Below are 12,737 nucleotides of genomic sequence, written 5' to 3' on the forward strand. Positions count from 1 at the left end.
CACGAGTTGATGTCTGGGCTGCAGCGGCCCAGAGAAGGCAGAATATCCCAGTGCTATTTTCAATAGACGATCATTGGTGCGGTGGTCACGGTACTGTGTACGTTTAGGGGTGATCCTGGACGGCATGGGTTCGAATCCTGGCCGGGTCAAAGAGTTCTAAGTGATATATGGCTTGCGCGTTCATGCAGCTTTCTCACACACACATATATATATATATATATATATATATATATATATATATATATATATATATATATATATATATATATATATATATATATATATATATATATATATATATATATATATGACAATGTCAGACCACGGAGGAAAAATGAAACAGGAATTTCCTTAAGTACTTTCGTATATTAATACATCTTCAGAAGGAGTGACTCCTTCTGAAGATGTATTAATATACGAAAGTACTTAAGGAAATTCCTGTTTCATTTTTCCTCCGTGGTCTGACATTGTCACATTTTTAATCACGTGTTTATTTTCGTGGTATACACACACACACATATATATATATATATATATATATATATATATATATATATATATATATATATATATATATATATTTATATATATATATATATATCTATCTATATATATATATATATATATATATATATATATATATATATATATATATATATATATATATATATATATATATATATATTTTTAATTATATGGAAGGGAGTACCACCTCTAGCTGGAAGAAGGGGGACCCATAGCCTCGGAGGAAACCACGCATAACGCATTAGAGGGAATGTTTAGATCCCCTCCAATACAGTTTCTGTGTGCTTTATATATATATATATATATATATATATATATGTCGTACCTAATAGCCAGAACGCACTTCTCAGCCTACTATTCAAGGCCCGATTTGCCTAATAAGCCAAGTTTTCATGAATTAATGTTTTTTCGTCTACCTAACCTACCTAACCTAACCTAACCTAGCTTTTTTTGGCTACCTAACCTAACCTTACCTATAAATATAGGTTAGGTTAGGTTAGGTAGGGCTGGTTAGGTTCGGTCATATATCTACGTTAATTTTAACTCCAATAAATTTTTTTTACCTCATACATAGAGAAAAGGGTTGCTTTATCATTTCATAAGAAAAAAATTATAGTAAATATATTAATTCAGGAAAACTTGGCTTATTAGGCAAATCGGGCCTTGAATAGTAGGCTGAGAAGTGAGTTCTGGCTACTAGGTACGACATATATATATATATTATTAAATATGACCGAAAAAGTAAGATTAATAATTCTAACACGAATTTTCTCAATCTTTCGTACATTTCTTTTCACTGTTGGTGGTAATTCAAAAATCAATTCTCCAAAATTCATTTTTATTTCTAGTCTGACGCAACACTTGAGCGCGTTTCATAAAACTTATTACATTTTCAAAGACTTTAGTTTACACATACACAACTGAATATAACTTACACATCTCCGATTTGTTTATATCTACATTTGAGTGAGGTGGATGGGGTGACGTGGTATTAATAGGGTATTAATTTCATAAACACAAGACAGAACACGAAACAATGGGTATTGAATGGAAGTGATTGTAGAAAGCCTATTGGTCCATATTTCTTGATGCTTCTATATTGGAGCGGAGTCTTGAGGTGGGTAGAGTATAGTTGTGCATTAATTGGCTGTTGATTGCTGGTGATGACTTTTTAATGTGTAGTGCCTCGCAAACGTCAAGCCGCCTGCTATCGCTGTATCTATCGATGATTTCTGTGTTGTTTACTAGGATTTCTCTGGCGATGGTTTGGTTGTGGGAAGAGATTATATGTTCCTTAATGGAGCCCTGTTGCTTATGCATCGTTAAACGCCTAGAAAGAGATGTTGTTGTCTTGCCTATATACTGTTTTTTTTGGAGCTTACAGTCCCCAAGAGGGCATTTGAAGGCATAGACGACGTTGGTCTCTTTTAAAGCGTTCTGCTTTGTGTCTGGAGAGTTTCTCATGAGTAGGCTGGTGTCGTGACGCTGAACCCCGGTTCATTCCGAACACAGCGATTACACAACACATAACACCTTGCCTCAGCAACCGTTACTACCACCGTGTACTCCTACACACACCAGACCCTTGAGGCGTACCACTAGGCTTGTACTGGAACACAATGAATGAACATATGGAAGGTATTTAAAGGCCGTCGGGTTTTGTCATTTAATTACAAAGAATAGACTCTGACAAATAATACTATATTAATTAACATACTCTATTAGGTCAATACACTTCCAATACCCATAGACCACTTGACCTCCGCGATCACCACCCACACTCGTAACTTCCGCCTAAGTCCCTAATACGGAATGATTACTACAACGCTCCACACCCGGTTAGTCTTTCATTCAATACTCACATACTGCAGACTTAACTTGGTCACTAAGATCACATCAGGTTCTCGCATAGCTGTCTGCTACACTTCGCCGCTGCCGCAAACGGGGATCCAGAGAACTTCTCAGTTCAACTCCCACAATCAGACTGACTTTAGCCTACCATGGCCTCAAACATTTCACCCCGCCTCTCAAGGAAGGTATAATCCGATTAACCTTATCCCTAGAGCGGTAACCTTGATCCTAGAAGCCTGACGAAGAATAATTCCTCTTTCTAGGAATTATTAATTTGGCTAAACAGCTTCGGTCTTAATCCATTGACCTTTCTTAGATATGTGATCCATAGTCTGTCTACTTAACATGTACTTCCAATCATCATTCGTTAAGCGTTGTAGTAATGATCCTCTAGCTAATAATTCCTACTAACTTGTGGATTACAACACAGGTATCGAATTTGGGATGTTTGGGATATTTTGAAACTGCAGGGGGGTTTGGGCAAAATGTGACCCACTGCCACTTTCAGTAATTGGCATATTTTTGGTATAGAAAGACGGAATTTCAAACTGCGAATAGGTGCAGAGAGCCAGAATTTGGGTCCAAAATATGGCACAAGTATTGAATTTGGGATGTTTGGGATATTTTGAAAACTGCAGGGGGGTTTGGGCAAAATGTGACCCACCGCCGCATTCAGTAATTGGCATATTTTTGGTATAAAAATTTGAAATTTCAAACTGCGAATAGGTGCAGAGAGCCAGAAGTTGGGTCCAAAATATGGCTCAGGTATCGAATTTGGGATGTTTTGGATATTTTGAAAACTGCAGGGGGGTTTGGGCAAAATATGACCCACACCGCTTTCAGTAATTAGCATATTTTTGGTATAAAAATTTGAATTTTCAAACTGCGAATAGGTGCAGAGAGCCAGAAGTTGGGTCCAAAATATGGCTCAGGTATCGAATTTGGGATGTTTGGGATATTTTTAAAACTGCAGGGGGGTTTGGGAAAAATGTGACCTACCCTCGTTTTCAGTAATTGGCATATTTTTGGTATAAAAAGTCGGAATTTCAAACGGCGAATAGGTGCAGAGAGCCAGAATTTGGGTCCAAAATTTGGTTCATTTATCGAATTTGGGATGTTTGGGATATTTTGAAAACTGCAGGGGGGGTTTGGGCAAAATGTGACCTACCCGCGTTCTCAGTAATTGGCATATTTTTGGTATAAAAAGTCGGAATTTCAAACGGCGAATAGGTGCAGAGAGCCAGAAGTTGGGTCCAAAATATGGCTTATGTATCGTATTTGGGATGTTTTGGATATTTTGAAATCTGAAGGGGGGTTTGGGCAAAATATGACACACCGCCGCATTCAGTAATTGGCAGATTTTTGGTATAAAAATTCGGAATTTCAAACTGCGAATAGGTGCTGAGAGCCAGAATTTGGGTCCAAAATATGGCTCAGGTATCGAATTTGGGATGTTTGAGATATTTTGAAAACTGTAGGGGTGTTTGGGAAAAATGTGACCCACCGCCGCTTTCAGTAATTGGCATATTTTTGTTATAAAAAGTAGGAATTTCAAACGGCGAATAGGTGCAGAGAGCCAGAATTTGGGTCCAAAATATGGCTCAGGTATCGAATTTGGGATGTTTGGGATATTTTGAAAACTGCAGGGAAGTTTGGGCAAAATATGACCCAACGCCGCTTTCAGTAATTGGCATATTTTTGGTATAAAAAGTAGGAATTTCAAACAGCGAAAAAGTGCAGAGAGCGAGAATTTGGGTCGAAAATATGGCTCGGGTATCGAATTTGGGATATTTTGAAAACTGCAGGGGGGTTTGGGCAAAATGAGACCCACCGCCGCTTTCAGTAATTGGCATATTTTTGGTATAAAAATTCGGAATTTCAAACTGCGAATAGGTGCAGAGAGCCAGAATTTGGGTCCAAAATATGGCTCAGGTATCGAATTTGGGATGTTTGTGATATTTTGAAAACTGCAAGGGGGTTTGGGGTAAATTTGACCCACCGCCGCTTTCAGTAATTGGCATATTTTTTGTATTAAAAGTCGGAATTTCAAACTGCGAATAGGTGCAGAGAGCCAGAATTTGGGTCCAAAATATGGCTCAGGTATCGAATTTGGGATGTTTGGGATATTTTGAAAACTGCAGGGGGGTTTGGGCAAAATGTGACCTACCCTCGCTTTCAGTAATTTTCATATTTTTGGTATAAAAAGTCTGAATTTCAAACAGCGAATAGGTGCAGAGAGCCAGAATTTGGGTCCAAAATTTGGTTCATTTATCGAATTTGGGATGTTTGGGATATTTTGAAAACTGCAGGGGGGTTTGGGCAAAATGTGACCCACCGCCGCTTTCAGTAAATGGAATATTTTTGGTATAGAAATTCGGAATTTCAAACTGCGAATAGGTACAGAGAGCCAGAATTTGGGTCCAAAATATGGCTCAAGTATCGAATTTGGGATGTTTTGGATATTTTGAAAACTGCAGGCGGGTTTGGGCAAAATGTGACCCACCGCCGCTTTCAGTAATTGGCATATTTTTGGTATAAAAAGTCGGAATTTCAAACTGCGAATAGGTACAGAGAGCCAGAATTTTGGTCCAAAATATGGCTCAGGTATCGAATTTGGGATATTTTGAAAACTGTAGGGGGGTTTGGGTAAAATGTGACCCACCCTCGCTTTCAGTAATTGGCATATTTTTGTTATTGAAAGTCGGAATTTCAAACGGCGAATAGGTGCAGAGAGCCAGAATTTGGGTCCAAAATATATCTCAGGTATCGAAATTGGGATGTTTGGGATATTTTGAAAACTGCAGGGGGGTTTGGGCAAAATGTGACCCACCGCCGCTTTCAGTAATTGGCATATTTTTGGTATAGAAAGTTGGAATTTCAAACTGTGAATAGGTGCAGAGAGCCAGAATTTGGGTCCAAAATATGGCTCAGGTATCGAATTTGGGATGTTTGGGATATTTTGAAAATTGCAGGGGGGTTTGGGCAAAATGTGACCCACCGCCGCTTTCAGTAATTGGCAGATTTTTGGTATAAAAAGTCGGAATTTCAAACTGCGAATAGGTGCAGAGAGCCAGAATTTGGGTCCAAAATATGGCTCAGGTATCGAATTTGGGATATTTGGGATATTTTGAAAACTGCAGGGGGGTTTGGGCAAAATGTGACCCACCGCCGCTTTCAGTAATTGACATATGTTTGGTATAAAAAGTCGGAATTTCAAACTGCGAATAGGTGCAGAGAGCCAGAATTTGGGTCCAAAATATGGCTCAGGTATCGAATTTGGGATGTTTGGGATATTTTGAAAACTGCAGGGGGGTTTGGGGTAAATTTGACCCACCCCCGCTTTCAGTAATTGGCATATTTTTTGTATAAAAAGTCGGAATTTCAAACGGCGAATAGGTGCAGAGAGCCAGAATTTGGGTCCAAAATTTGGTTCATTTATCGAATTTGGGATGTTTGGGATATTATGAAAACTGCAGGGGGGTTTGAGCAAAATGTGACCCACCGCCGCTTTCAGTAAATGGAATATTTTTGGTATAGAAATTCGGAATTTCAAACTGCGAATAGGTGCAGAGAGCCAGAATTTGGGTCCAAAATATGGCTCAAGTATCGAATTTGGGATGTTTTGGATATTTTGAAAACTGCAGGTGGGTTTGGGCAAAATGTGACCCACCGCCGCTTTCAGTAATTGGCAGATTTTTGGTATAAAAAGTCGGAATTTCAAACTGCGAATAGGTGCAGAGAGCCAGAATTTGGGTCCAAAATATGGCTCAAGTATCGAATTTGGGATGTTTTGGATATTTTGAAAACTGCAGGCGGGTTTGGGCAAAATGTGACCCACCGCCGCTTTCAGTAATTGGCATATTTTTGGTATAAAAAGTCGGAATTTCAAACTGCGAATAGGTACAGAGAGCCAGAATTTTGGTCCAAAATATGGCTCAGGTATCGAATTTGGGATATTTTGAAAACTGTCGGGGGGTTTGGGTAAAATGTGACCCACCCTCGCTTTCAGTAATTGGCATATTTTTGTTATTGAAAGTCGGAATTTCAAACGGCGAATAGGTGCAGAGAGCCAGAATTTGGGTCCAAAATATATCTCAGGTATCGAAATTGGGATGTTTGGGATATTTTGAAAACTGCAGGGGGGTTTGGGCAAAATGTGACCCACCGCCGCTTTCAGTAATTGGCATATTTTTGGTATAGAAAGTTGGAATTTCAAACTGTGAATAGGTGCAGAGAGCCAGAATTTGGGTCCAAAATATGGCTCAGGTATCGAATTTGGGATGTTTGGGATATTTTGAAAATTGCAGGGGGGTTTGGGCAAAATGTGACCCACCGCCGCTTTCAGTAATTGGCAGATTTTTGGTATAAAAAGTCGGAATTTCAAACTGCGAATAGGTGCAGAGAGCCAGAATTTGGGTCCAAAATATGGCTCAGGTATCGAATTTGGGATATTTGGGATATTTTGAAAACTGCAGGGGGGTTTGGGCAAAATGTGACCCACCGCCGCTTTCAGTAATTGACATATGTTTGGTATAAAAAGTCGGAATTTCAAACTGCGAATAGGTGCAGAGAGCCAGAATTTGGGTCCAAAATATGGCTCAGGTATCGAATTTGGGATGTTTGGGATATTTTGAAAACTGCACGGGGGTTTGGGGTAAATTTGACCCACCCCCGCTTTCAGTAATTGGCATATTTTTTGTATAAAAAGTCGGAATTTCAAACGGCGAATAGGTGCAGAGAGCCAGAATTTGGGTCCAAAATTTGGTTCATTTATCGAATTTGGGATGTTTGGGATATTATGAAAACTGCAGGGGGGTTTGAGCAAAATGTGACCCACCGCCGCTTTCAGTAAATGGAATATTTTTGGTATAGAAATTCGGAATTTCAAACTGCGAATAGGTGCAGAGAGCCAGAATTTGGGTCCAAAATATGGCTCAAGTATCGAATTTGGGATGTTTTGGATATTTTGAAAACTGCAGGTGGGTTTGGGCAAAATGTGACCCACCGCCGCTTTCAGTAATTGGCATATTTTTTGTATAAAAAGTCGGAATTTCAAACTGCGAATAGGTGCAGAGAGCCAGAATTTGGGTCCAAAATATGGCTCAGGTATCGAATTTGGGATATTTTGAAAACTGCAGGGGTGTTTGGGTAAAATGTGACCCACCCTCGCTTTCAGTAATTGGCATATTTTTGTTATAGAAAGTCGGAATTTCAAACGGCGAATAGGTGCAGAGAGCCAGAATTTGGGTCCAAAATATATCTCAGGTATCGAAATTGGGATGTTTGGGATATTTTGAAAACTGCAGGGGAGTTTGGGCAAAATGTGACCCACCGCCGCTTTCAGTAATTGGCATATTTTTGGTATAGAAAGTTGGAATTTCAAACTGCGAATAGATGCAGAGAGCCAGAATTTGGGTCCAAAATATGGGTCAGGTATCGAATTTGGGATGTTTGGGATATTTTGAAAACTGCAGGGGGGTTTGGGCAAAATGTGACCCACCGCCGCTTTCAGTAATTGGCAGATTTTTGGTATAAAAAGTCGGAATTTCAAACTGCGAATAGGTGCAGAGAGCCAGAATTTGGGTCCAAAATATGGCTCAGGTATCGAATTTGGGATATTTGGGATATTTTGAAAACTGCAGGGGGGTTTGGGCAGAATGTGACCCACCGCCACTTTCAGTAATTGACATATGTTTGGTATAAAAAGTCGGAATTTCAAACTGCGAATAGGTGCAGAGAGCCAGAATTTGGGTCCAAAATATGGCTCAGGTATCGAATTTGGGATGTTTGGGATATTTTGAAAACTGCAGGGGGGTTTGGGGTAAATTTGACACACCGCCGCTTTCAGTAATTGGCATATTTTTTGTATAAAAAGTCGGAATTTCAAACTGCGAATAGGTGCAGAGAGCCAGAATTTGGGTCCAAAATATGGCTCAGGTATCGAATTTGGGATGTTTGGGATATTTTTAAAACTGCAGGGGGGTTTGGGCAAAATGTGACCTGCCCTAGCTTTCAGTAATTGGCATATTTTTGGTATAAAAAGTCGGAATTTCAAACGGCGAATATGTGCAGAGAGCCAGAATTTGGGTCCAAAATTTGGTTCATTTATCGAATTTGGGATGTTTGGGATATTTTGAAAACTGCAGGGGGGTTTGGGAAAAATGTGACCCACCGCTGCTTTCAGTAAATGGAATATTTTTGGTATAGAAATTCGGAATTTCAAACTGCGAATAGGTGCAGAGAGCCAGAATTTGGGTCCAAAATATGGCTCAAGTATCGAATTTGGGATGTTTTGGATATTTTGAAAACTGCAGGTGGGTTTGGGCAAAATGTGACCCACCGCCGCTTTCAGTAATTGACATATTTTTTGTATAAAAAGTCGGAATTTCAAACTGCGAATAGGTGCAGAGAGCCAGAATTTGGGTCCAAAATATGGCTCAGGTATCGAATTTGGGATATTTTGAAAACTGCAGGGGTGTTTGGGTAAAATGTGACCCACCCTCGCTTTCAGTAATTGGCATATTTTTGTTATAGAAAGTCGGAATTTCAAACGGCGAATAGGTGCAGAGAGCCAGAATTTGGGTCCAAAATATATCTTAGGTATCGAAATTGGAATGTTTGGGATATTTTGAAAACTGCAGGGGAGTTTGGGCAAAATGTGACCAACCGCCGCTTTCAGTAATTGGCATATTTTTGGTATAGAAAGTTGGAATTTCAAACTGCGAATAGATGCAGAGAGCCAGAATTTGGGTCCAAAATATGGCTCAGGTATCGAATTTGGGATATTTTGAAAACTGCAGGGGGATTTGGGTAAAATGTGACCCACCCTCGCTTTCAGTAATTGGCATATTTTTGTTATAGAAAGTCGGAATTTCAAACGGCGAATAGGTGCAGAGAGCCAGAATTTGGTTCCAAAATATATCTTAGGTATCGAAATTGGAATGTTTGGGATATTTTGAAAACTGCAGGGGAGTTTGGGCAAAATGTGACCCACCGCCGCTTTCAGTAATTGGCATATTTTTGGTATAGAAAGTTGGAATTTCAAACTGCGAATAGATGCAGAGAGCCAGAATTTGGGTCCAAAATATGGCTCAGGTATCGAATTTGGGATATTTTGAAAACTGCAGGGGGGTTTGGGTAAAATGTGACATACCCTCGCTTTCAGTAATTGGCATATTTTTGTTATAGAAAGTCGGAATTTCAAACGGCGAATAGGTGCAGAGGGCCAGAATTTGGGTCCAAAATATATCTTAGGTATCGAAATTGGAATGTTTGGGAAATTTTGAAAACTGCAGGGGGGTTTGGGCAAAATGTGACCCACTGCCGCTTTCAGTAATTGGCATATTTTTGGTATAGAGAGTTGGAATTTCAAACTGCGAATAGGTGCAGAGAGCCAGAATTTGGGTCCAAAATATGGCTCAGGTATCGAATTTGGGATGTTTGGGATATTTTGAAAACTGCAGGGGGGTTTGTGCAAAATGTGACCCACCGCCGCTTTCAGTAATTGGCAGATTTTTGGTATAAAAAGTCGGAATTTCAAACTACGAATAGGTGCAGAGAGCCAGAATTTGGTTCCAAAATATGGCTCAGGTATCGAATTTGGGATATTTGGGATATTTTGAAAACTGCAGGGGGGTTTGGGCAGAATGTGACCCACCGCCGCTTTCAGTAATTGACATATGTTTGGTATAAAAAGTCGGAATTTCAAACTGCGAATAGGTGCAGAGAGCCAGAATTTGGGTCCAAAATATGGCTCAGGTATCGAATTTGGGATGTTTGGGATATTTTGAAAACTGCAGGGGGGTTTGGGGTAAATTTGACACACCGCCGCTTTCAGTAATTGGCATATTTTTTGTATAAAAAGTCGGAATTTCAAACTGCGAATAGGTGCAGAGAGCCAGAATTTGGGTCCAAAATATGGCTCAGGTATCGAATTTGGGATGTTTGGGATATTTTTAAAACTGCAGGGGGGTTTGGGCAAAATGTGACCTGCCCTAGCTTTCAGTAATTGGCATATTTTTGGTATAAAAAGTCGGAATTTCAAACGGCGAATATGTGCAGAGAGCCAGAATTTGGGTCCAAAATTTGGTTCATTTATCGAATTTGGGATGTTTGGGATATTTTGAAAACTGCAGGGGGGTTTGGGAAAAATGTGACCCACCGCTGCTTTCAGTAAATGGAATATTTTTGGTATAGAAATTCGGAATTTCAAACTGCGAATAGGTGCAGAGAGCCAGAATTTGGGTCCAAAATATGGCTCAAGTATCGAATTTGGGATGTTTTGGATATTTTGAAAACTGCAGGTGGGTTTGGGCAAAATGTGACCCACCGCCGCTTTCAGTAATTGACATATTTTTTGTATAAAAAGTCGGAATTTCAAACTGCGAATAGGTGCAGAGAGCCAGAATTTGGGTCCAAAATATGGCTCAGGTATCGAATTTGGGATATTTTGAAAACTGCAGGGGTGTTTGGGTAAAATGTGACCCACCCTCGCTTTCAGTAATTGGCATATTTTTGTTATAGAAAGTCGGAATTTCAAACGGCGAATAGGTGCAGAGAGCCAGAATTTGGGTCCAAAATATATCTTAGGTATCGAAATTGGAATGTTTGGGATATTTTGAAAACTGCAGGGGAGTTTGGGCAAAATGTGACCAACCGCCGCTTTCAGTAATTGGCATATTTTTGGAATAGAAAGTTGGAATTTCAAACTGCGAATAGATGCAGAGAGCCAGAATTTGGGTCCAAAATATGGCTCAGGTATCGAATTTGGGATATTTTGAAAACTGCAGGGGGATTTGGGTAAAATGTGACCCACCCTCGCTTTCAGTAATTGGCATATTTTTGTTATAGAAAGTCGGAATTTCAAACGGCGAATAGGTGCAGAGAGCCAGAATTTGGGTCCAAAATATATCTTAGGTATCGAAATTGGAATGTTTGGGATATTTTGAAAACTGCAGGGGGGTTTGGGCAAAATGTGACCCACCGCCGCTTTCAGTAATTGGCATATTTTTGGTATAGAAACTTGGAATTTCAAACTGCGAATAGGTGCAGAGAGCCAGAATTTGGGTCCAAAATATGGCTCAGGTATCGAATTTGGGATGTTTGGGATATTTTGAAAACTGCAGGGGGGTTTGTGCAAAATGTGACCCACCGCCGCTTTCAGTAATTGGCAGATTTTTGGTATAAAAAGTCGGAATTTCAAACTGCGAATAGGTGCAGAGAGCCAGAATTTGGGTCCAAAATATGGCTCAGGTATCGAATTTGGGATATTTGGGATATTTTGAAAACTGCAGGGGGGTTTGGGCAAAATGTGACCCAGCGCCGCTTTCAGTAATTGACATATGTTTGGTATAAAAAGTCGGAATTTCAAACTGCGAATAGGTGCAGAGATCCAGAATTTGGGTCCAAAATATGGCTCAGGTATCGAATTTGGGATGTTTGGGATATTTTGAAAACTGCAGGGGGGTTTGGGGTAAATTTGACACACCGCCGCTTTCAGTAATTGGCATATTTTTTGTATAAAACGTCGGAATTTCAAACTACGAATAGGTGCAGAGAGCCAGAATTTGGGTCCAAAATATGGCTCAGGTATCGAATTTGGGATGTTTGGGATATTTTTAAAACTGCAGGGGGGTTTGGGCAAAATGTGACCCACCGCCGCTTTCAGTAATTGGCATATTTTTGGTATAAAAAGTCGGAATTTCAAACGGCGAATAGGTGCAGAGAGCCAGAATTTGGGTCCAAAATATGGCTCATTTATCGAATTTGGGATGTTTGGGATATTTTTAAAACTGCAGAGGGGTTTGGGCAAAATGTGACCCACCGCCGCTTTCAGTAAATGGAATATTTTTGGTATAGAAAGTCGGAATTTCAAACTGCGAATAGGTACAGAGAGCCAGAATTTGGGTCCAAAATATGGCTCAGGTATCGAATTTGGGATATTTGGGATATTTTGAAAACTGCAGGGGGGTTTGGGTAAAATGTGACCCACCGCCGCTTTCAGTAATTGGCATATTTTTGGTATAAAAAGTCGGAATTTCAAACGGCGAATAGGTGCAGAGAGCCAGAATTTGGGTCCAAAATATGGCTCAGGTATCGAATTTGGGATGATTAGGTTATTTTGAAAACTGCAGGGGGGTTTGGGGTAAATTTGACCCACCGCCGCTTTCAGTAATTGGCATATTTTTTGTATAAAAAGTCGGAATTTCAAACTGCGAATAGGTGCAGAGAGCCAGAATTTGGGTCCAAAATATGGCTCGGGTATCAAATTTGGGATGTTTGGGATATTTTGAAAACTGCAAGGAAGTTTGGGCAAAATATGACCCAACGCCGCTTTCAGTAATTGGCATATTTTTGGTATA

Source organism: Procambarus clarkii, chromosome 91 (assembly GCF_040958095.1).
Source record: "Procambarus clarkii isolate CNS0578487 chromosome 91, FALCON_Pclarkii_2.0, whole genome shotgun sequence".
NCBI lineage: Eukaryota > Metazoa > Arthropoda > Malacostraca > Decapoda > Cambaridae > Procambarus > Procambarus clarkii.